Consider the following 22,684-nt stretch of genomic DNA (forward strand, 5'->3'; position numbering starts at 1 on the left):
GAAAAAAAAATGAGGCCTAGATTTTAAGTTCCTTTAAAAAATACCTATAATATTAAATTCATCAGCTTTTCCCCAAGACTCAATGTTGTAGGAGACCATTGCCATCATTGGCTCCTGTTTTACATGTATAAATTTGTATAAAAATATAAAAATTTGCGTTATCATTCCATTTTCAGTTAATTTTTCCTTTCTTTAGCACACACATCTATGTGAGTTAAAAATTATTAATAGCTTCTCGTTATTCTCTTAAAACATCACAAACAAGAACTATCGGTCAGGATGCTTTGCATTATATATCATAGAAATTCCAACATAAATTGTCTTAAACTTTTTAGGAGACTTATTGGGTCATGTACCTATAAAGGGAAGAATTTGTCTGGGCAAAATTAGCGAAGTTTTGTGCTGAATGGATCAACACGGAACCAGCTTTGTAGCCAGGGGAATCCCACGTGCTGACTGGCTCAGGCCAGGATTACTGGAATTTACTGGAATAGAAAAGAATACTGATTTGTTTAGACTAGTCAAAGCAATCCATGAAATGGAGGAAGAAAAAAGAAATCAATCCCTTTCAAATTACATGATTGCTATACATGAGGGGAAGGTTGAAATTAATAAAAATGAATGTTGGGAAGACAAGTACAATGACCACCAATAAGATTAATAACTTTGACTTCATGTAATGCTTTCACTCTGAAATGCTCTACATAAGACTGAAAATATTTAACACAAATCAATGAACTAATTAAAGTACTTTCATATTATATCCAAAGTAAAGACTTATTGAACTAATTTTCAATTTAATGTGTCTCTAAATAAGCATAGAATTTGAGGACTGTTGGATATTATGTCAGACTATTTCCTGCTCTCTGTTAAAATCAATATGAAGTTATAGCACACTTATTAATGACAAGGATTACAGAATTTATATAAGCCTCGGTCTTTGCCCTCAAAAAATTAACAACTTTGATTGTGGAGACAACACCTAAACACATAAAACAATTGAAAAATGACACCCTTTTCTACATGATAAAGTGCTATGTAGAATGGTAATACAAGAGAAATGCTCCCTTAAGAAAGGAAAGTGTCTTTGTTGACTAGATGTAATGGAGGTAGGCTTCTAGAAACATTTGGGAATTGATATGTTCCTGGAAGGGTGGTACAATTTGGACCAGTAGAAAAAAGGCAGAAAAAGCCACTTGAGGTAAAGAAAGGATAAACAAGTAAAAATGATGATGGCAGGTGTTGACAGGGTATGAGCGCATGTGGAAGTGGGCAAGGATAGGTCAGGGAGGTGGCAAAGAACAAGGTGGCTGCCTGGAGGGGGAAATCCTTGTTCGAGATTAATGTTAGAGGGGCTTTTATAGTTAAGGTGAGGATGGGTTATACCTAAAATTCTAGCACAAGGACAGGTTTCAGAAGTATAAAATCTGGGTAGTCTTCGTCTGAGGGAAAACTTGATCAAAGCGGTAGTTTTTCAAAAATGCATCAGTCAAACTCCTACAGATTTAGACAGTAAGAATAAAGAGATAGACTAAGGTTCAGTTCTGGGGAGAAAGCACATGTCTCTTAAATCCAGTGTGACAAGAAAGTGTGAATGCAAGTGTCTTATCAAAAATCAGTTTCAGGGTCAAGAAGTGCAGAAATGAGTTAGGACTTTTTAACTTTTATAAGATATGGGAGCTTGAACAAGTAAATTTACCTCATGAGATTTCAGTTCCCACATTTATAACAAAAGGTGGTTTCAAATCCCTCATTAGGTCTGAATATATAGTCTGAAGGTGTCAAATATATCAACAAAATAATTTCCTTTATCATCTTCTTTTACTCATTGAGAAGCAGGTGGCAAAGTGTGGCAGGATCACACATGTAGGCCCCTCCTCCAAAAACAGGCTAGTATGTAGTAATATATGATTACCACCACTTATCAGATATATCAGCAAAATTGTAACATTTTAAGAAAATGAAAGTTTGTGGCATAGAGTGTTCTATCTGAGAATTATGAAGAAACAAACTATTTAAAAGACATGATGTTATGTGGAAACACAAGAGTGTTGAGAGAGTCAACAGTTTTCATTTAGACCTTGATTGGTGTTGTATGGGTACATTCAACAGAGATGTTAACTACATATTGACATGCTGGTGATAATATACCAAAGGTGAACTCACAAAGAAAGTTACCTGTACCTCACAGTTGTGCTTAACTTGTACCCCGAACCCTTAGGTACTGTCCTCTGTTCTTACACACCCGGTTTTTCCCTTCTCCTTTATCTCCTCCTCCCCTTCCTCCTCCTCATCTCACACTTGTACACTTGTAAATGCACACACAGGCACACCCACTCTCAAGGAAAGACAAGAGTTAAATCTAATTCTTTCAGTCAGTTAAAAGTAATTGAAAGTGCCCACTATCCTTGTGCTGGCTAGATTTAGTGTCCAAAGTTAATAGCATTGTTCCTATTGTCGTCTTGGTAGTAGAACTAGCCAAATACCCACTGGTCATTTTGTTGTGGTCTTTACCTAGAATATAAATTTAGTCTACACTGCTTATTTTATGACCTCCTCAATGAGAAGATTTGTATATATGTAAATACATGCAATCTCTTCGTTGGCCACAGCATTCCATTCTTCAAATTATTGAGATAATCTTATTTGTTAAATAAAAATAACATTTTGATTATAGATTTGTGGTGGCTGTTGACAGAATTCTGATGGACCAAGAAGTGGAAAATAACTTTTAAACATCTATTGGAAAAATTCAACTAAGTCTATATATTCACAAATTTACAAAAGCAAAAGAAATTATATCTTATATGTAATAAATAAGAAACCATTTTTACAATGACTGTCAGTATACAATGCAAAGTTCTCGGCACAAATGAATACTTAAGAAACATATTATTGAGTTGGCCACAAAAACAAGTTGCTAGTTACTTTTTCTTGATAGTTTAGAGCCCTAATACTTATCTCTTCTAAGTCTTAAAACTTACTTGAAACAATGAAAATTAGGAATTTGCATACTGAAAAATCTGAAAATAATCTTGAGAAGCTGTTTTTTTAATAGGGCAATATTGGCAAAGCTCAAATAGAAATTTTTAGTGTTACATTCTATATGATACATAAAGTGAGTCATTTTTAAAATAAGGAGGGTGGCTCAGTTGGTTGAGCATGCAACTCCCGATTTCAGCTCAGGTCATGACCTTAGGGTCTTGGGATTGAGCCCCGGGGTCAGGCTCCACACTCAGCGGGGAGTCTACTGGAAGTCCTCTCTCTCTCTCTCCCCCTGCCCCTTCCACCATGTGCTCCCTCTCTCTCTCTCTCATACACACACACATAAATATATAAATCATTAAAAAATAAAAATAAAATAAGAAGAAGCTTCTATGAATGTACACACAAACATATATTTGCAAACACAATATATAATGCATTATGTCATAGACAATACTAATAGATACACACACAGAAACATATATATTCAATTTTATTTGTTGCAGAATGATCATTGATGTATATGTTTAGTTTGATAAATACTACAATGATTCTTAGTTGTTTTTCTCCCAGAACCACATAATTTGCATTCAACATGTTAATTTCTTTATGAAATACAGGGCTATTCATGAAATGCAGGGCTTTTCAATGCAGGGTTTTCCATATTGTCAGTACTTTGTCAAGTGTGTTGATAAGCTTTTCCAACACAGCTCTACTTTTTGTTCCTTACTTTTGCTCATTTAAACTGGTTTTTAAAAATTCATGGTTCCTAATCCAAAGAATATATTATGTTTTTATCTGGAATTCACATTCTAAAATCCAAGACCATGTACCCTATATGTATAAAGCACACATAACATTTGACTTTTTAACTTTTGAGAAGTCCTTTTGAAACAGCATGAGTAGGGGTGCCTGGTTGGCTCAGTTGGTTAACTGTCTGCCTCTGGCCCAGTCATGATCCTAGGGTCCTGGGATGGAGCCCTGCATCAGGTTCTCTGCTCAGCGGGGAGTTGACTTCTCCCTCTCTCTCTCTGCTCCTCCCCCCCCAACTTGTGTTCTCTCTCTCAAATAAATAAATAATATCTTTAAAAAAAAAAAACAAAAGGAAGATAGCTAAGAAACAGCATGAGTAGACACTTGGGATTCTTGAATTTGAAACCAATGACACTAACTAAGAGCTAGTTCTGGAATCAGCTTTGCCCCACTTGATAGATGAGATATAGTAACAATCTCTATTATATCTTATATTTAGTAATGATGTACCATTTGAATATTTGTTTTTAATTATTACTTGTGTTTGATTAATATTTAGTTGAACAAGAATTATAGTCATTCAGAATATATTTGTTATATGAATGAATAAATGACTTTGAGGATGTGATTAATACATTATATATTGGTAGCTATCAATGAGAGATTTCCTATATGATCTTCAACTGTGCTTCAGTTTGGTCTGAAATGTTTCTAATGTGTTTCTACTAGTTAAATATTTTATGAGATTTTTCCCATGTGTCAGATATTGAATTCTTTCCAGTGCGATATTAGATTAAAAACAAATTCTCTGCTGCCACCACCATCTTTGGCTCTTACATTCTTTGGCCCTTTTATGAGTGAACTATCATCCTCTTAACTGAATACTTTGTTCATTACTTTTAAACAGTGTGCTAATTTTTAGTCTAAAGTCTTAACTATTTAAAAAAATTCTTTGGGGTGGAGAAAATATTGACTTTGTTTTTAATAGCTTTATTTTGTTAAGCTTTTTGCTTTTATTTTGTGTTTTCATTTTTATTTAGTCCACATAACTTTCTATTTTCTCTTAGAGAGTCCAAATACTTTATAATTCCCACTTTGATTTTCATTTGACCCATGGGTTGTTTAGGAGTATATTATTTAATTTCCAAATATTTTGAGATTCTCCAGGTATTTTTCTTTTATTGATTTCTAATTTAATTCCATTGTGGTCAGAAAAATTATTTTGTAAGTCATGAATCATTTTGAATTTATTTAGACATACTTTATGAACTAGGATATAGTCTATCTCAATAAATGTCCCTTATATGCTTGACAAGAATATTTATTCTACCTTTGGGTAGAGTGTTCTACAAATATCAATTAGGTCAATTTGGTTGATAGTATTATTCAAATCTTATATATTATTAGTGATTTTCTGTCAAAATGTTCTATCAGTTGTTAAGAGCAGGGTACTGAATTATCTGACTCCAATTATGGAATTGTATATAATATTTATTATGTTAGGTTTTATTATACAACAAAATGCCTTTTCTCGTGTCATCTACATGTTACCATCTACATGTATGGTATTTGGATAGTGCATTTTTATTACAATGTTTTACTATAGTTTGCCATGCTATAGTTTATCATTCAAGCAACTTTATAAAACCAAGGAAAAATGAGTTGAAGAAGATGGATTTTATTTTCCACTAAATATTATAGTTGATACATAGTTGAACCACTTCAGAGTTTTAGAATATTTAAGACACTACCTAATGCATATACTAAGAAGTATTCACTGTGTTAAGTGACTTCAAATTAATCATTAAGAAATTTATAAGAAAATAATAAGAATAAACTACTTAAATAGGTATTTAACTCATATAAATAAAAGTATTTAAACTAAAAGAGTTGGGACACTTTAGAAAATATTTTATATCCCAAAGAGGTAAACCATTTTAAAGTGTTCTTACCATTTTATACAGTTATTTGTAAACTTTTTATGTTTTAAAAGTTCCAAACTTAACAGAAAATTTCAAATAGAGCATTAGTGCACATACAACCTTCACTTGGATTCACAAATTAACATTTTACCAGGCTTATTTTAGCATCCTCTATTCATGTATATTATTAATATATTACTATCGTTGCTGACTCATTTGATGGCAAACTGCAGACAACATATCCCCTTACTTTCAATAATTCAAAGGTTATCTCCTAAGAACAACTATAATCTGTTTCATAGCCACAGTGTAGTCAAATTCAGGATATTTAACATCCACGCCATACTATCTAATATACAGTCGTATCTAAATTTTGCCTGTTGTCCTAATAACATATCTTATGGCATTTTTTTCCATCTAAGATCCACCTAAGGATCAGACTTTGATTTTAGTTGAATTGTCTCCTTCATGTTCTTTAAGTTGGAAGATTTTCCAGACTATCTGTGCAGTGTTCTTAAAACTAAAGGGGCAATACTTTTTACCTAATGATTGTGAATGTACATGCTGTACAGTATTCAAAAAAATAGCTTAACTTAAATCCACTTTTTGAGATTTGGCATAAAAATGCCACATGCTTTCTAGAATAAAAGAGAGTCTAGCATTTAAGTAGTTAGAATGTGCTCTGAAAAAGAATAGTTTGAGTCTTTTAGAGGATTCAATTATAGACGTGCCTTGGTATCTTAAGAGCAGTCAATCCTTTTAGCTCCTGTCAAAATCACATTGTATAAATCACCACATAAACGAAGTTACTATATAATCACTGGGGATAGTTTTTAAATCATCATGTTTTTAATTTTTTTTTAATTTTAATGTGTCCTTTGTTGATCTATATTCAGAAATTGCAACAGGTCTGGTATGGCATTGTTGTTCAGTATTAGAGCTCTGGAGGCAGACTGATTTTTAATTCTTACTCTACCCCTGATCAGCTGGGGATTGTTGGATAGGCTCTTTAAAATCATTAATTTCAGTTTCTTCACCTGTAAATATAGTGGATAAAAATAGTACCCCCTCCAGTATGAACTTTGTGCGCTGAATGGCACTTGGTATGTGTTCAATAACCATTAGCTATTATCAGTTTATGAAACCACCAAACTAAGGTCATTTCTTAAATATTTGAACATTCTGCTTTACCGTGACTGGAAGCCACCATGAACACAATCTACATTTTCTTTAATGTAAAATGCTTTAAAGAAGAAAAATGACATCATTAATACATGTAAATTACAGAGCATGGGAAAGTAGTCACCCAAATAATTACTTTTGAAAATATAAAAAGGAGAAAAAAAATCTCACAGCAAGAATTCCCTAAACGCAAAGAGGAATTAAATATTGAGAACTAAAAAGCAAATTAAAGCATTTCATGGGAAGTATGCTAAGCACTGCAGGAATTCAATGGGACACAAACCTTGGACCCATCCATGGTAGAATTTAAAGTCTAGTTGATGAAATAAGGCACACAGGAAAATATAAGTGTTTGTTGAGTTAGTACTGCTAAGGAAACTAATTGAATATTAGCACTACACAGCAGTGATTGTTATAAAATTTGAACAGAGGCGATGCCATCATGGATTTAATACTAAAGAAAAGGTTCTACAGAGGGACTGGGGAATTGGTTTGGACTTTGAAAATTGGTAAGATTCCAATAAGAGAGAAAAGGAAGAAATTAGGAAGGAATGGGTACTGGGCATCCCATTCAGGGAAATGAAGATACATAAACACACACACACACACACACACAAACACACACACAAAAGCACAAAGGAATAAATCAGTCCATTTTGAGCAAAGCGTTTGTCTGGGTAAAAGTAACTAGCAATGTTGGAGGATAGAACTGATCCAGATTCTAAGGGATTGATACTTCATTCTGTAGATGATTATACTGATCAAAAATTCTGAAGTAGGAAAATATCACACACAGTTCCTGAGTTGCACACATCCAGAGTTTTTGGTTCAAGTTTTGCTAAAATAAGAAAAAGAAAATATTGGAATTGTAATAAGAGCTCAAATATTCCAAGGGAAATTTAGAGACAAAGGGGCAGGATTTGGGAAGCCCCAGCTACAGGAGAAGTAGGAATTATAGGAGAGTATTCATAAGTATTTTCCAGTTGCGACCCCCTTTTTACTTGGGGCCTCTCTAATTAAAAAACAAAACAAAACAAAACAAAACTCCCAACTATTTTTTCTACTTTTGTGACACTTCGGCAAGATTCTAAGTCCCTGAAGGGAATGTCTCTCATGGGTCGGATATAAACCACATGCCCACTCCTTAGCTATATCTAAGTGGTGAGTAGAAAGCTCTGATCCTTTCTACTACAGTAGTAGAAGGAAGGCAGCTGGATTTCTACAGTATCGAGACTACACACAGTGAGCAGAGATAATTTTCTAACAGAAATAGGGGTGGTGTTAGGAACAGAAGAGGAGTGATGTAAACCAGGTAGCCAAAAAAAAAAAAAAAGGAAATGTCTACAACATAAAAAAACAACATTTTAGAGAACTAAGATCTCGTACCACTCTGCATGAGCCACTGGAACAGAGAAGAACCAGATAGAAACAATTACAGACTCGTACTATCCCAGATATGTGATAACATTCTGAACTCAGAGACACATGTGGCCCCAGATGACAGAGCTTCTGACTTCCATACACAGATTTCTAACACTCTGCTGTGCACTTGAACAGAATTCCTCTGCATTTTTCAATGTCCCTAAAATTTAGTCTTTGATTCCTATAAGCTAAAACCACAAATATAAAAGGGGAAGCAAGATGGAAGATATGGAATGCACAGTTGTAGCAAAGCTGCAGTAAACTGGTCAGCATTCATGGAATTTGTTTGGGTGAGGGCCAGCAAATTGCTTTTTTGTTGTTGTTAGGAGAGAACATTAACAATTCTGACATCCCTGTCTTCTCTTTTTACTGTACATGTAATAAATCCAATTTCATCAGCCTTAAAAGTGCTAATAAAAGACAAATGGTAGCTTTATAAAAGGCACCACATAGGAACATATCACAGAAAGGGCCATTGGTGGTTTTTTTCATGCACTTAATTCAGTATGTATGAGAAAAAGGAGGATTAGACATTTCTAAATGTTCAAGATGAAAGGACATCTTTCATACATAAATCTAAAAATATTTTCTGAAGGCGAATTAAAAGTACAATTTAATACGAATTTGTGTCTGGCAGCTAGCTAGAAGTTGTCTATTTGCTGCAGCTGATGCCTATCAGACTCAGAGGCGCAGTGTGTACCAGCTGAAGTCTGTCAACAGGGAGACCAGCAGAAGGGCAACATGATAGTCAAAACAGGATGAAACCACAGTCTAAACAAGATGACGTGAGCATTTGTGCAATTAACAGCATCAGCAAAAGGGAAGTTGTGTTTGGAATATTCTGCCAGGAATCCCAAAAAGGCAAAATGCTTATTTTGCCACAATAATGTTATGTTATATCTGGCTAAATAGAAGCAATGGCATGATGGGAAACTCTGCATAGACAGTGGTAAAGGGTAGAGGAGAAGCTGATGACAAAGTCTAAGACTGAAAACCTTACCATAGCTGTTGCTATTGGAAGCAGAACCGCTTCAAACCTAATATTCATGCCATCACTCATCTATAGGTAGAGATTGTCTGTTGGTTGCTAACTTCGTGTCAGGCATTGTACTGGCTTTTTAGTATTCATTATTTGATTTAATGTTTAAAACAATGTGTGCGGACCACATTATTCATCACATTTCACAGATGACGACAAAACCACAAAGGAAGAGTTTGAAACACCACTGTAGTGGAACGACCAAGAACTGGTAGACAAATCTCGGCTGAAATACCAGTTCTGCTGTGCAGAAACTCTAGGGATTTTATGTAAACCACTGTATTTTTCTGGACTTGATAATTCTTAAATAAAATATAAACTTTGGACACGTATTAGGGTTAAAAGAGATTATTTACTGCTTGATATGTTGTAAGTTTTCAATAAACGGTGGAATAGATATTATTTTGGTTATTGGGAGTAGCACATTAAAGGTGCTTTATAAAGATGTCCTCGTTTATGTAATTTTCCCAGAAACTCACATTGCTAAGAATACTGGAAACTGGGTGATGGGCATTGAGGGAAGGCAGGTGATGTAATGAGCACTAGGTATTACATACAACTGATGAATAACTGAACTCTACCTCTGAAACTAATGATACAGTATAGGTTCATAAATTGAATTTAAAAAAACAATAATAATAATTGAAGCTAGTAATTATAGTTGCTAACCATAGGCACAGTGCTAAGGATCTTCTATGTGTTGTCTCATTTCATTGTTCCAACTCTTTATGAGTGAGTTATTATCTGCATTTAACTGCTCAAGGACAGAAGCCATGGAGGTTTTGATCCCAAGTGATAATTTTACTTAGAGCTTCTCTTTCTTCAATCCAATGTTAATTCCACCTGCCTATTCTTTCCATACATTTAAAGATAACAAAAATAGATAACGTTGTTTACCATTAATCTAGCAAGCAGAAGGTGAGTCAATCTTTATGGCATTTTCATTTAACATATCGTATAATTAGTATTTTATAATTAGTTATATTTGTTTTTTAAATGCCCTCAATTATAGCCTTTGCTCACAATTTTGTCCTTAATGATGGTTTTAATAGTAATATTTTTAAAGAGATAGAGTATTAATACCAGGTTTTATTCAAAATCTGCTTCCAGAAGAAGCTTTGAGAGGTACTATAGGACTCAAAATAGAGTACTAGCCCATCTATAGTGCATTACATTGTTTCTCTAGTAAATATTTTATGAGTATTAATGAGAAATTTAAAGCATGACTTCCTCTTGACAGGAATACAGGGGCACTGACCTCTGTGGGTAGTGCCATTTTCCTTAGTTCAGTTTCCTTAGCTACTTCTTGAGGACACAGGCATAATTCCCACTACATTATATTTATATTCTTATTGAACTATTCAGATTTGTAAGATTTTTATATCAAAACCTTTGTGATGGTTTAAAGATTTGATGGAATACACTTCTTCATGTGTCTAAGACCCTGATGCTACTTGAGAGCAGAATAAACATAATCTGGGGGCTTATTAGAAATGCAGAATGTGCAAAAACTAATGATGTAATGTATGGTGATTAACATAACAATAAAAAAATTAAAAAAAGAAATGCAGAATGTGGGGCCACACCCCAGGTCTACTGAATTAATACCTGCATTTTTCCAAGATTCCCCAGGTGAATGGTCTGTACATTAATATCTTAAAAGCAATATTCTAGAAACCACAAGCAGTAAAAAGCTATGCTTTTATTGGATGTATAGTGAGAATAGGGCAAGATTTAGGATACCCTAATCTTGTAGGCAAGAAGAGTTTGATTGCAGGAGAAAAAAGAAGAAAAATAAAAGACCTGATATCCTTTCAGGTACAGAAAATATGGTAGAATTGTTGAATAGTATCATCTGTTAAATATAGAAGTTATAAATTTAATGGATTTAGGTTATTTTATTGACTTGGTGAAGTTAATTTCCTTAGAAGTATTCTGGTTCCTTGTTGCTAAGGGACTTTGGCATCTTTGTTTGTTTCCCCAACACTTACAGTATTTGTATAAATAGCATGTTTATTTAGGGTTAAAATGCCTCATGTAACATTGCAATTGAGTAAATATGAGTTGGTTTGGATGCAACTGTTATAAATGATAGTATAATCTTTGGGGAATATAATATGGTTTTCTAATCTTCCTGAACAGATTTCATATTACCAAGCAATTTTAATATAAATTCTTCTAGATCAGTGAAATTTTCACGTCAATAAATCAGGATATGTAGAAAGATCTGTGTATGTAGTAAACCACATATGCAAATTAAACTATTTTATCAAGAGAAATGATTTTTCACATCAAGGCTGTGGGGTTCAGATCATGGAGCAGTAGTAAGTGAAAACCATGAATAGTTTTTTTTTTAAGAAAAATGCTTAAATTATTAAATTTAACATTACATGTTTAAGTCTCTGCCTTTTCCTCAGCAGTTTTTCTCTGAGCCTTACTTATACCTGGATCTCATTAGTTCCATAAGTGTTTTATCCCAAATAGGATTTGGGGGTTCCAATTTCATATACCTTCTAATATGCCTACAGGTATATACCTAAAGCTATCTGTGTCCCTGGAAAGCAGAAGTTGCCATCGATTTGTATAGGATTCTATTTTCCTTTCTCAGCATTCAATCTAGAAGTTTGACTTTTCCACCAGTGTCTCCTTCTTTTGCCTAAGATGAAAGGAGAAAGAAAAACCTAAGTCTTTATCCACTAGCAATATAACGATGTATTTACTTCATTAGAAAGATCAACAGAGTAGAGGCTTTAGGCTAGTAAAAACAATGAATTAGGGATAGCAGACTGAAGGAGGAGGAGAGGGAGAGGAGGAAATGGAGGAGGCGAAGGAGGAGAAGAAGAGAAAGAAAAGACCAACTATTAAACCAGAAAGGCCCTCTAAAAGATTTTTTTTTTTAAGATTTATCTATTTATTTTAGAGAGAGATAGAGAGCCTGAGCAGGAGGGGCAGAGGGAGAGTGAGAACGAGAATCTCAAGCAGACTCTGAACTGAGTGCAGAGCCCAACGTGGGGCCCCATCTCACGACCCCAAGATCACGACCCCAAGATCACGACCCAAGCTAAAACCAAGACGCAGACACTTAACTGACTGCACCACCCAGGCACCCCTGAAAGATCTTTTAGACAATATCTAAATTGTTTGTTGTCTGGACCTTATATGAATATTCTGATTCTCAGACTGATGAACATAGAGTAATCTTTATTTTTTTTTTAACTTAGAAAATCAAAGATTTCATAGCCTGGCAGAACCTAATAACCTTGGCTTAAAACAAGAGTTAAAACTCCAATACCATAGTTAACAAAATGTAACTTTGGGGTTTTTTAACAATTGAAAAATGCTTACCCTCATCTGTGTTCTAGAAATGATCTTAATATTTTTTTATTTATTTTTATTTTTATTTATTTTATTTTTTAAAAGATTTTATTTATTTATTTGACAGAGAGAGACACAGTGAGAGAGGGAACACAAGCAGGGGGAGTGGGAGAGGGAGAAGCAGTCTTCCCGCCGAGCAGGGAGCCCGATGCGGGGCTCAATCCCAGGACCCTGGGATCACGACCTGAGCCGAAGGCAGACGTTTAATGGCTGAGCCACCCAGGTGCCCGGTTAAGACATTTTAAAAAACAAAATGGTATTTAAGCCCTTTTAATAGTGTACGTTATCCAAAAATCTTAAAATGTTTAAACTGAAAATTCTATACAATGTGAATAAAATGTCTGTAATTTGACTATTACCTTTATAAAAATTATTTTTAAAAAATCAACAGTAGTATACAGGGTTTTAAAACTTATTATGTATTTTTACATAAAATCCCCTAATTATTTTTATTGAGTTTAACTAGACATTATTAACATCTCCATTTTTCAAGTGAGATTCAGAGATATAGAATGGCTTAACCCAAGATCTCAAGGTTAGTAAGTGTGGAACTTGGATTCAATCCCAGGTCTCTGTTCCAAATCCTTTGTCCACACCATCATAACTGTTATTACCTCATTCAAGTAACTAAGTCTCTTGCTTCCTTTAAAACTTAAAGTACATTGTGTACCCAAATTTGACTTTTTAACTCCTTTCTCTATGGTGCTTCAGACTTTCTTCAAACGTATTTATACATAGACAGCATTTCTTCACTTTTATGTTCCCTTAACTTTTTTTTCAAGTAGTACAATGACCTTTATATGTTCCTCTTGAATTTTATCATAACTAATTCTGAAAACTTGTAGAATTTTTTAGGGTTATTTTATATTCTCATTCTTTTCTTCCTTTGTGCTGGAGATGTCACTTTCCATAACTTATCTGCTAAACTAATGATCATGTTCGTGATTCAATCATCAAAGTCACTGATTAAAATTCTTAATAGTGGGTCTGGAAATAACCATTGCGGAACATGACTTATGTCACCTGAACTTGGCAATGGGCAATCAAATACAGCGCATTGCCTATAATCCTATAGCTCTGTGCTGTAACCTAATGGTGGTTGAAACAAGGCAATATATCTCAATTTAGTGATGACTTTTGACATGTGGTATGGAACCAAAACTTTAAGAAATAAAATTGTATTGGATCTATTGCTTTTCCTTAATTGGTCACATTTGTCATTCTATGATAGATGCAATTGATCATAAAGAATATATACACATAGATACAGATACAGATTTAGATACTAGATACACATATATACCATCCTGGGGATTAACAAAGTAGTTATCTTTTCACACCGGTAATTAACAGAATAGCTATTCTTTGCACATATACTAGTCCCTGAAAGAAATATTTTACATAGATTGCTTACATCTTGTTGCAATGAATATGATGTTCTGTCCAAATTTCACCATGCAGACATTCTTACCATTTGTACTAGCTGGATTATGTTCATAATGTACATATGGTAAACATCTTAACATATTTAGAAATCTAAAAACCTGAAAAGGGAATGGATTTCTTGTGTTTCCACATTTGTTTCTCCAAATGATAGTTTGAAGAGGCAATACAGTAATCCCCCCTTATCCACAGGGGTTTGTTCCAAGATCCCAGTGGATGCTTGAAACTGCAGATAGTACCAAACCATGTATATGCCCTGAATACACACACACACACACACACACACACATATACACACACACACATATATATGACATATGATATATGATATATAAATATATATGTCATATGCCTATGACATATAAATATATATATACTATACCTATGATAAAGCTTAATTTATAAATCAGGCACAGTAAGAAATTAAGAACAATAACTAATAATAACAGAACAATTATAACAATATACTGTAATAAAAGTATGAATGAGGTCTCTCAAAATACCTTCTTGTGCTATACTCACTTTTCTTTTGATGATATGAGATGATAAAATGCCTACATGATGAGAGGAAGTGAGGTGAATGACACAGGCAATGTGACCTAGCATTAGGCTACTAGTGACCTATATGGGCCTCTCCCCCTCAAAGGGAGGATCATCTGCTTTTAGACCACAGTTGACCACGGCTAACTGAAACTCTGGAAATGAAAACCAAGAAAAAAGGGGGATTCTTGTAATTCAATTTACTATTAATGCTGGCACCTTATTATTCTCAATACTCATTATGTTGTCTGGGCCAAAAGTGGTTTGGGAATATTTTTGCTCTTTATGTTTGTACCTATTTAGTGGCTCTTTTGAGGTCACATAGGCTAAAATAGCCTATGTGCTTAAGCTCAATGAACTATTCATGATTCCTTATTCTTTTTTTAAGTCATTATAATTAAAAACTTCAAAATTAGCTTTCTACATATTCCTTTGTCAAGACACTAGCAGACAAAGACAGTCAATCTATAACATATTCTCAGTGATCGTTGCAGTCCGCTTTTTGACCAATACTGGTCTGTTTCTATAATTTAGTGCTAATGCTGGTAGGTCTTGTGATTCACATCTTTCCTGGAACTTAATTAAATAATTGAACAACAATCAACTTATTCACTCTCTGTGGCTCCACAAGCTGGAAATGTCAATAATAATTCTCCTTTACAGAAGCAAATTCAGTGTTAATTTAGAGCTATTGGTCTGCTTTGTTAAATATGCCAAACGCACACTTGGCTGTGTCTACTTAGTTGATTCACTACTGTACAAGAGTTTGTTTTTTTTCTCATGTATCTTTTTTTATTAGAAGAAGATGAGACATAATACACACACTGTTCCTTGTTACATATTCAGAAGTAGAAAAATAACATTTAAATACATTGACAATAGTTTTCCAGAAGTAATTACATAAGGAATACTGGTCTCTAATCGGTGGCTCAGCTGGTTAAGCGACTGCCTTCGGCTCAGGTCATGATCCTGGAGTCCCGGGATCGAGTCCCACATCGGGCTCCCCGCTCAGCAGGGGGTCTGCTTCTCCCTCTGACCCTCTTCCCTCTTGTGCTCTCTATCTCTCATTCTCTCTCTCTCAAATAAATAAATAAAATCTTTAAAAAAATAATCTCACTTAAAATAAATGAACACTTTAAAGGACACTGAGATAGTATTTATCATAGTTTGAAGGCTACAAGGTAGTGTTGATGCCAGAATGTGCCGAACCGGCTACCAGAACAGGTTGATCAGGCCAGGCTTGAGTCAGTTTACCTTGTCTCTAGATAGGGTTCTCATTTTGCTCATTCGGAAACTCCACATTACCAGTACACAGAAAGTATCACGCTCCATGAAATGTACATGAGACTAAGGGTTGAATCAAAATGACTATTAATTTTAATGAAAGATAACTGGAAAGGAGACTACATACTTGTGTTTGGAGATTGTCATATAGTCTGTGTGTAAAAGTAATACTGAAAAAATGTTTTCTTATAAGAAATGTACTTCAATGAGCTTAGAGAAGGAAACCAGAAATTTAGATAATCTGAAAAGTCATCCTCAGCTAGGAGAGCAATAGACACTCTATAGCCTTTGTCATTGCAAGTGGGTATTCTGTCTGGCAACTGAAACGCTCTCAACATGGTTCAAAGCTTGATATTATCTGGGGTTTTTTTTCATGATATTCTTCTTTCGATGACTTATTTTTAAGAAAAATGAATATAATTTTCGTGTGTGGATTCCAAAGTACTCAGCCAGCTTATGACAAAGCTTGTACTAATACGTTGTAAATGGTAGTGTAAGACTGCAAAATTTCCTTTCCTAGGAAGAATTGTAATATATTCAGAGATTATGTATTTTTAATTTTATTTTACTTTTCTTAGTATTAAATGTTCTTTCAGTCATGAAATTAAGATGAGAGGTGACAAGAGGTTTTTTTTTTCTAGTGATTTCATTAACAAAATAAGAATTGGAAACATTGTGATGGTCCCAGAATTAAAGAAAAAAGATTTAGTTGCAATAAAAATATCAGTCTGGACACTCCCAGTCTCCATCATTACTTCCTCATGCTTTATCTTAGAACCAGTATTACATAAAGCAGCACCTCGTCTTTGGATTCATGTGGGTGTTTTTGTTGTGGTGGTTCCAGACAAAACACTTTGGTCACCTAATTATTATATATTGTGCAAGTGAAGTTGCTTCTAGGGATAAATCTGGTGTTGAATTAAATTAGTTATGAGTTCTGGGATGCCTCATAGTCTTTGCCATGTAGTGGCATACCCGTAAATGGTGCTGTTTCATGTTTAAACGACAGGATGGAGAAAAGGGCAACTTGATTTGTAACACTAATGATTCCCGTGGTGTGAATACTACTGCCATGATGAATTTCAACTGACCAACATGAAATCTCTTCCCCGAACGTGGTCGTGAGAAGAGATGTGCACAATCAGCCGAACAAGCTGTGCTGGTACAAGCTTCAGAAACCACCACCCAGTGTATCTAACTATTTTAGTTTTATTAGTTTAATTAGAAGCATCTCAACAGTTTCCATTTGGTAACATCTGCCACATCTGGGAAGGGAGCAGATGACCTGCAGCAGATGATCCAGGCCATGGTGGATAACGTGTGCTGGCAGATGTCTCTGGACCGAAAGACCAGGGCACTAAAACAGCTGCAGGGCTGTCTGTGGAGAGCAGCATTCACAGCTGGGGGCCTAAAAACAGAGTTCTTTGATGTAGCTCCCGATGTCAGGAAATGGACCGAGGCTGGAATGAAGATGTATATCTCTTCTTCAGGGAGTGTAGAGGCCCAGAAGCCATTATTTGGCCATTCTACAAAGAGAGATATTCTTGAGCTTGGTGATGGTCACTTTGATACCAAGTTTGGACACGAAGTGGAGAGAGTTACCAAAAGATTGCCAACAGCCATTGGTGCTCAACCAACAACATCTTGTTTCTGACAGACGTGACTCTAGAGGCCAGTGCTTCTGAGGAAACAGGTGTGCATGTCACTGTGGTGGTGAAACCTGGCAATGTGGGGCTGACAGATGATGAAAAGACTAACCACAGCCTCATCACATCCGTTGGTGAATTGCACCTGCCTTCCTCAACCTAAAGTTGTGAGGAAGACTAATCTGTCCTCACTTGAGTTGTCCCTGTAGTTTAGTTTTATTCTAATGGTAAAAGTAACTTACTTTATCTTTTTTAAAATTTACTTATTTGCGAGAGAGAGAGAGTGCACAAGCAGCGGGGAGGGGTAGAGGGAAAAGCAGACTCCCCGCTGACCCGGTGCCCAATGTGGGACTCAATCCCAGGACCCTAGGATCATGACCTGAGCTGAAGGCAGATGCTTAACTGACTGAGCCACCCAGGAGCCCTAAAAGTAATTTACTTTAAAAAGACATATGTACACACCCACATGGGCATGCAAATGTATATATGTGTATGTTTACATTGCCTTCCACAGGCATCTACATGAAAAAAAAAATCTCAGTTTAGTGAAAAAAAAAACGTATTTGAAGACGCTTTCTATGCAGAAATTGTTTGAAACCACAACTCTCACCCTTACTGAGGGCAAAATGTAGCTGACAGAATTACTGCAACGCAGATCAGACGAGTTAGGTTTCTCAAGCTGTGTGCCAGAATGGAAAGGTAAGTTTGAGAAGTTATTCAGAAGCCTTGTTATTTTAAAACTGGGAGTAGTTCACAGACTTATTCCTATAATAATTCATTTCTCCTTTAAATTATCAGAAGATTGCAACGGCTGAATTTCAAAACATTAGCCTCCCTCCATACAAAACACAAAGCTATTTGATTCTACTCCAAAAGAGAGCAAAACGGGGAAAGGAAATTCATTTGAGTCTGGATGAAGCAAACATCTATAACTGAAGAAACCTCCTAATCATCCTGGCATCCCCAGCAAACGGTGCCTTACCAGTGAAAAGGGGGCATTGATAGAACAGCTAAAATAAGAACGTGGTTCTTTTTTTTTTAATTTTAATTTTTTTATTTTTATTGTTATGTTAATCACCATATATTACATCATTAGTTTTTGGTGCAGTGTTCCATGATTCATTGTTTGTTCATAACACCCAGTGCTCCATGCAAAACGTGCCCTCCTCAATACCCATCACCAGGCTAACCCATCCCCCTACCCCCCTCCCCTCTAGAACCCTCAGTTTGTTTTTCAGAGTCCATCATCTCTCATGGTTCGTCTCCCCCTCTGACATACTCCCCTTTTCTTCCTCTCCTTTTATCTTCTTCTTTTTCTTTTTTCTTAAAATATGTTGCGTTATTTGTTTCAGAAGTACAGATCTGTGATTCAACAGTCTTGCACAATTCACAGGTTCTTAATGTTTATTTTTTTCAAAGATTTTATTTATTTATTTGGCAGAGAGATAGAGAGAGCAAGTAGGCAGAGAGGCAGGCACAGGGAGAGGGAGAAGCAGGCTCCCCGCCGAGCTGGGAGCCCCATGCGGGGCTCGATCCCAGGACCCTGGGATTATGACCTGAGCCGCAGGCAGCCGCTTAACCGACTGAGCCACCCAGGTGCCCCAAGAACGTGGCTCTTAATGTTTAACACAATAGTCCTAATCCGCCAGTTGTTATTATAGATTCTATAGTCGCCTTACTAACTGGTTTTTGGAACAGTTTGAGAATATATATTTGTATTTACTATTGAAAAATAAAAGGTTTACTGAAATCGTTCCACAAAAACCTTCCAGAAGAGCCCTAATAATGTAGTATTTTCCTCCAAAATAGATGTAAATTCTATAACAGCATTATTTATCCTGCTCAATCCAAATGGGATATCATGTCAATTTCATGTTGTGATTAATAAAAAGATTTTCTTCTTCAAAAAATAAAATAAAATAAAATCAAGGAACTACAGTAGGCATCACATCCACTAATTTACTAGGAGCTCAGTGTGTATTGTAGGTGGTGATAGCAAGTGCCTTGGAATCTCTCCTTTAGAAAAATAAACTTAAGGGGAGAAGTAGTATTTTTTTCCCAACTCTGTGTGTTCTCCTAAACTCTGTTTTTCTTTCACGGCCATATCTGCATTGTATACTTTGGAAAACAACTAATTTTGCAGCTGATGTTAAACATAGTGATGTGTAAGAGAAACCAAAGTCCTTAGGCTTCCCTCTTCAGCTTTCAAAACCAAAATTGATTCCAATATGAAAGAACTCCCATGTTAGAAATAAAAATAATGCATTAAATTATAAATACTAATTTGAAAATATCATAATGTATATATAAGTTTTGTTTCAAAAAACACATAAGAACCTATTTATGTTTTGTTGTAGTATGATATGGTAATATATAGTATATTTAATATAGTATTGTGGTGAGGAAAAATGAGTTGATGTATGACAATTATTTAGAAATAGATAGTTGATAATCAATTAGTATTTACTGCTGAGAGTAGTAGGAGCAGTAAAGTATCAAAATATTGTGTTGCTCTTTTGTCTGTTATGTTGACAAGATTAAGTTATGGGACTAATTTGGAAATCACTTGTTTTGTGCTAGACACTATGTTAGCTCCTGGGATACAAAGTATTTTTATCTTCAAAAGGTCTTAGTTCATTAAGATTCCATGAATTAAAGATGAAAAGAACTACATATAATTTTAGTAACTGAACAACTACTATAGTTAGAATCTTCACTAAAAACTAAGTAGAACATAAGAACACAAACTGGAGATGTCCCACCAATGTGTCTTTGGCCTTGTTTCATCATTGAGCTCTACTGACTTCCAAAAGCCTGGGAGTTTTGACTGATGAGAGCAGACAATACTCCAGCTCCCTCATTTGACACCTCCCTTCACCAAGCTGGGATAACTCTGAAGTATGCATTTTAAACTATATCCAGAATTTTCCTCACGAAACTAAGCTTTAGTGCCCATAGTATCTGTCTTGATAATGCTTTTTATTGCTACCCTTCCTTATGTCACTCTCCTGCTGGTGTTCTTCGTACCTCCCAAGTAAACCACCTGTATTCTAATCCTTGCCTTAGGGTCTCTCTGCTTCCAGGCAACTCCAAAACAAAACACTAGACTAAGCTTACCGTCTCATGGGGCGATCATATACAGAGGTTAATTACCCATAAAATTTTAGGATATTATGGCAAATATTACTGCCCTAAGAACAAAAGTACCTGAGCTCCAGTCCTTGACTCTTCACAATCTAGCTCTGAAATAAGGAAACCAGTCTTCCCTGGACTCAGTTGTCTCTTATTTGTCAAATAAGGGTTTGGATGGCTGAATGATCTAGACTATCCTCCTAAGCTAACTTTATGATTCTAAGATTATAAATCTCTAGAAGGTTTGCTTCCATAAATGGTCTGTCATGCTTTTTAAAATGAAAGTTTAGGTACAGATAAATATTTCTTATGAACCTGAGAAGTTTTGTGTATGCATTCATTCTCTCATTCATTTATTCCACAGAATTTATTAAATATCTGCTCTGCATTCTTCAGATGTATGTAGATGTACATTATTAATAGATGTACATTATTAGTAGGCAGCTACTAGCCACATGTGACTAACTTTAAATTTAAATTAATTAGAAGTCAATAAAATTAAAAATTCAATCGTCCGTCTCTCTAGTCACATTTCAAGTGCTCAATAGCCATTATGTGTCTAGTGCTGACTATATTGTATGGCACAATTATAGAATATTCCCATCATGGAGAAAATTCTATTGGCTAGAGCTGCTTGGAATGATAAAAAAATTAAATCAGACAACTAACCTTCAAGAAATAATACCTAAAAATTTCAGTAAAATGTGGATATGCAATTGTGCATAATTGATATCAAGTGAATATTTTCAATAACATACTTTAAAGTCATTTATATGTAAGTTTTCAGGGATGGCTTCATGGTAGATAGAGAATCTGAAGGTTAGTCATAAGAGCAGACTATTACAGGCTTTAGAGGTATTTAAACAGAAATGGGTCAGGGAAGTTGTTTGAACACTGTTTAGACTTAAATTAATAGAGAGAATGAAAAATAAACTGTAGAGTAAAATCATAAAATAGTCAAATAACACTGTTTTAGATATATCTTTATAACCACTAATGTTATAAGGATATATAGATGAGAGTTATAGAAACAACTGAAAGTTTCTTTGTCTCGTATATTTTAATTTTCTTACTTGATGTAAGTGGAAACTATAAGAATAGAGCATTTTCAAAAAACTTGCCTTTGTATTAGGTTTCTTAAGCTTCATATAGGTTGTCATTCATAGCTCTCTTATTTGCGTCCACAATACTTAACAGTAACTAAGAAATACCTGTTGGACGATGTCATGGATAAGTATCACCCTTCCAGTCTTACAATCTTTCTTTTGAAAAAAAAAATAAATAAAATAAAAATAAGGTGATTTAAAACATCTCTTTAATGTCCAATGCATTTTATTTGTGTTAACATGTGTAAATTTCCTTGGTTTGGATTTAAATTCTCTACAAGCTCTGTGACCTTGAGCAAGATAAGTAAATCCCTCTTCACCTCAGTTTCCTCATATCTAAAGGGGTTAATAACATTACCTCCAGGGGCACTTGGGTGACTCTAGATTTCAGCTTTGGTCATGATCCCAGGGTCTTGAGATTGAGCCCCCAGTCAAACTCCATGCTCAGTGGGGAGGCTCCTTGAGATTCTCTCTCCCTCTCCCTCTGCCCCTCCTCCTGCTCACGCACTCTCTCTCAAAATAAATAAACAAATCTTTAAAAAAAAGAGTAATATTACCTCCATCATGAGGTGGTTGTAAGGAAGTAAATGAACTAAATAATCTAAAAACACTTAGAATAGTGCTTGGCACATAAATTCTTTATAAGGGCTTGTTTGTGAATATTGTTGCCGTTCTTACTGTTGCTCTCAGATACTCATGAGGATATCATTAGGATATCTGGGATCCCCTACAAATAAGACCTGAGTTAAGATGTCTAGCTGTATAATCAGATATGCCAGTAAAACTATCGCCAATAATGAGTGAGCACATCCTTTTGCCCCCTTAAATGGGAACTTATTAGGAAGTGCTTCAGTT

General features: G+C 35.0%; 1 protein-coding gene and 1 pseudogene across 11 annotated transcripts in view; both read left to right on the forward strand.

Annotated features, from left to right (window-relative positions):
• The window catches only part of ROBO2 (roundabout guidance receptor 2), a 1,626,757-nt gene that overhangs the window by 852,766 nt on the left and 751,307 nt on the right, over positions 1–22,684 (forward strand). The gene's annotated exons all lie outside the window — the stretch shown is intronic.
• On the forward strand, positions 17,210–17,754 carry LOC112821018 (enolase-phosphatase E1 pseudogene; annotated as a pseudogene).

Source organism: Callorhinus ursinus, unplaced genomic scaffold (assembly GCF_003265705.2).
Source record: "Callorhinus ursinus isolate GAN/ISIS: 27379988/994484 unplaced genomic scaffold, GSC_fseal_2.0 scaffold1, whole genome shotgun sequence".
In the NCBI taxonomy this organism is placed as follows: domain Eukaryota; kingdom Metazoa; phylum Chordata; class Mammalia; order Carnivora; family Otariidae; genus Callorhinus; species Callorhinus ursinus.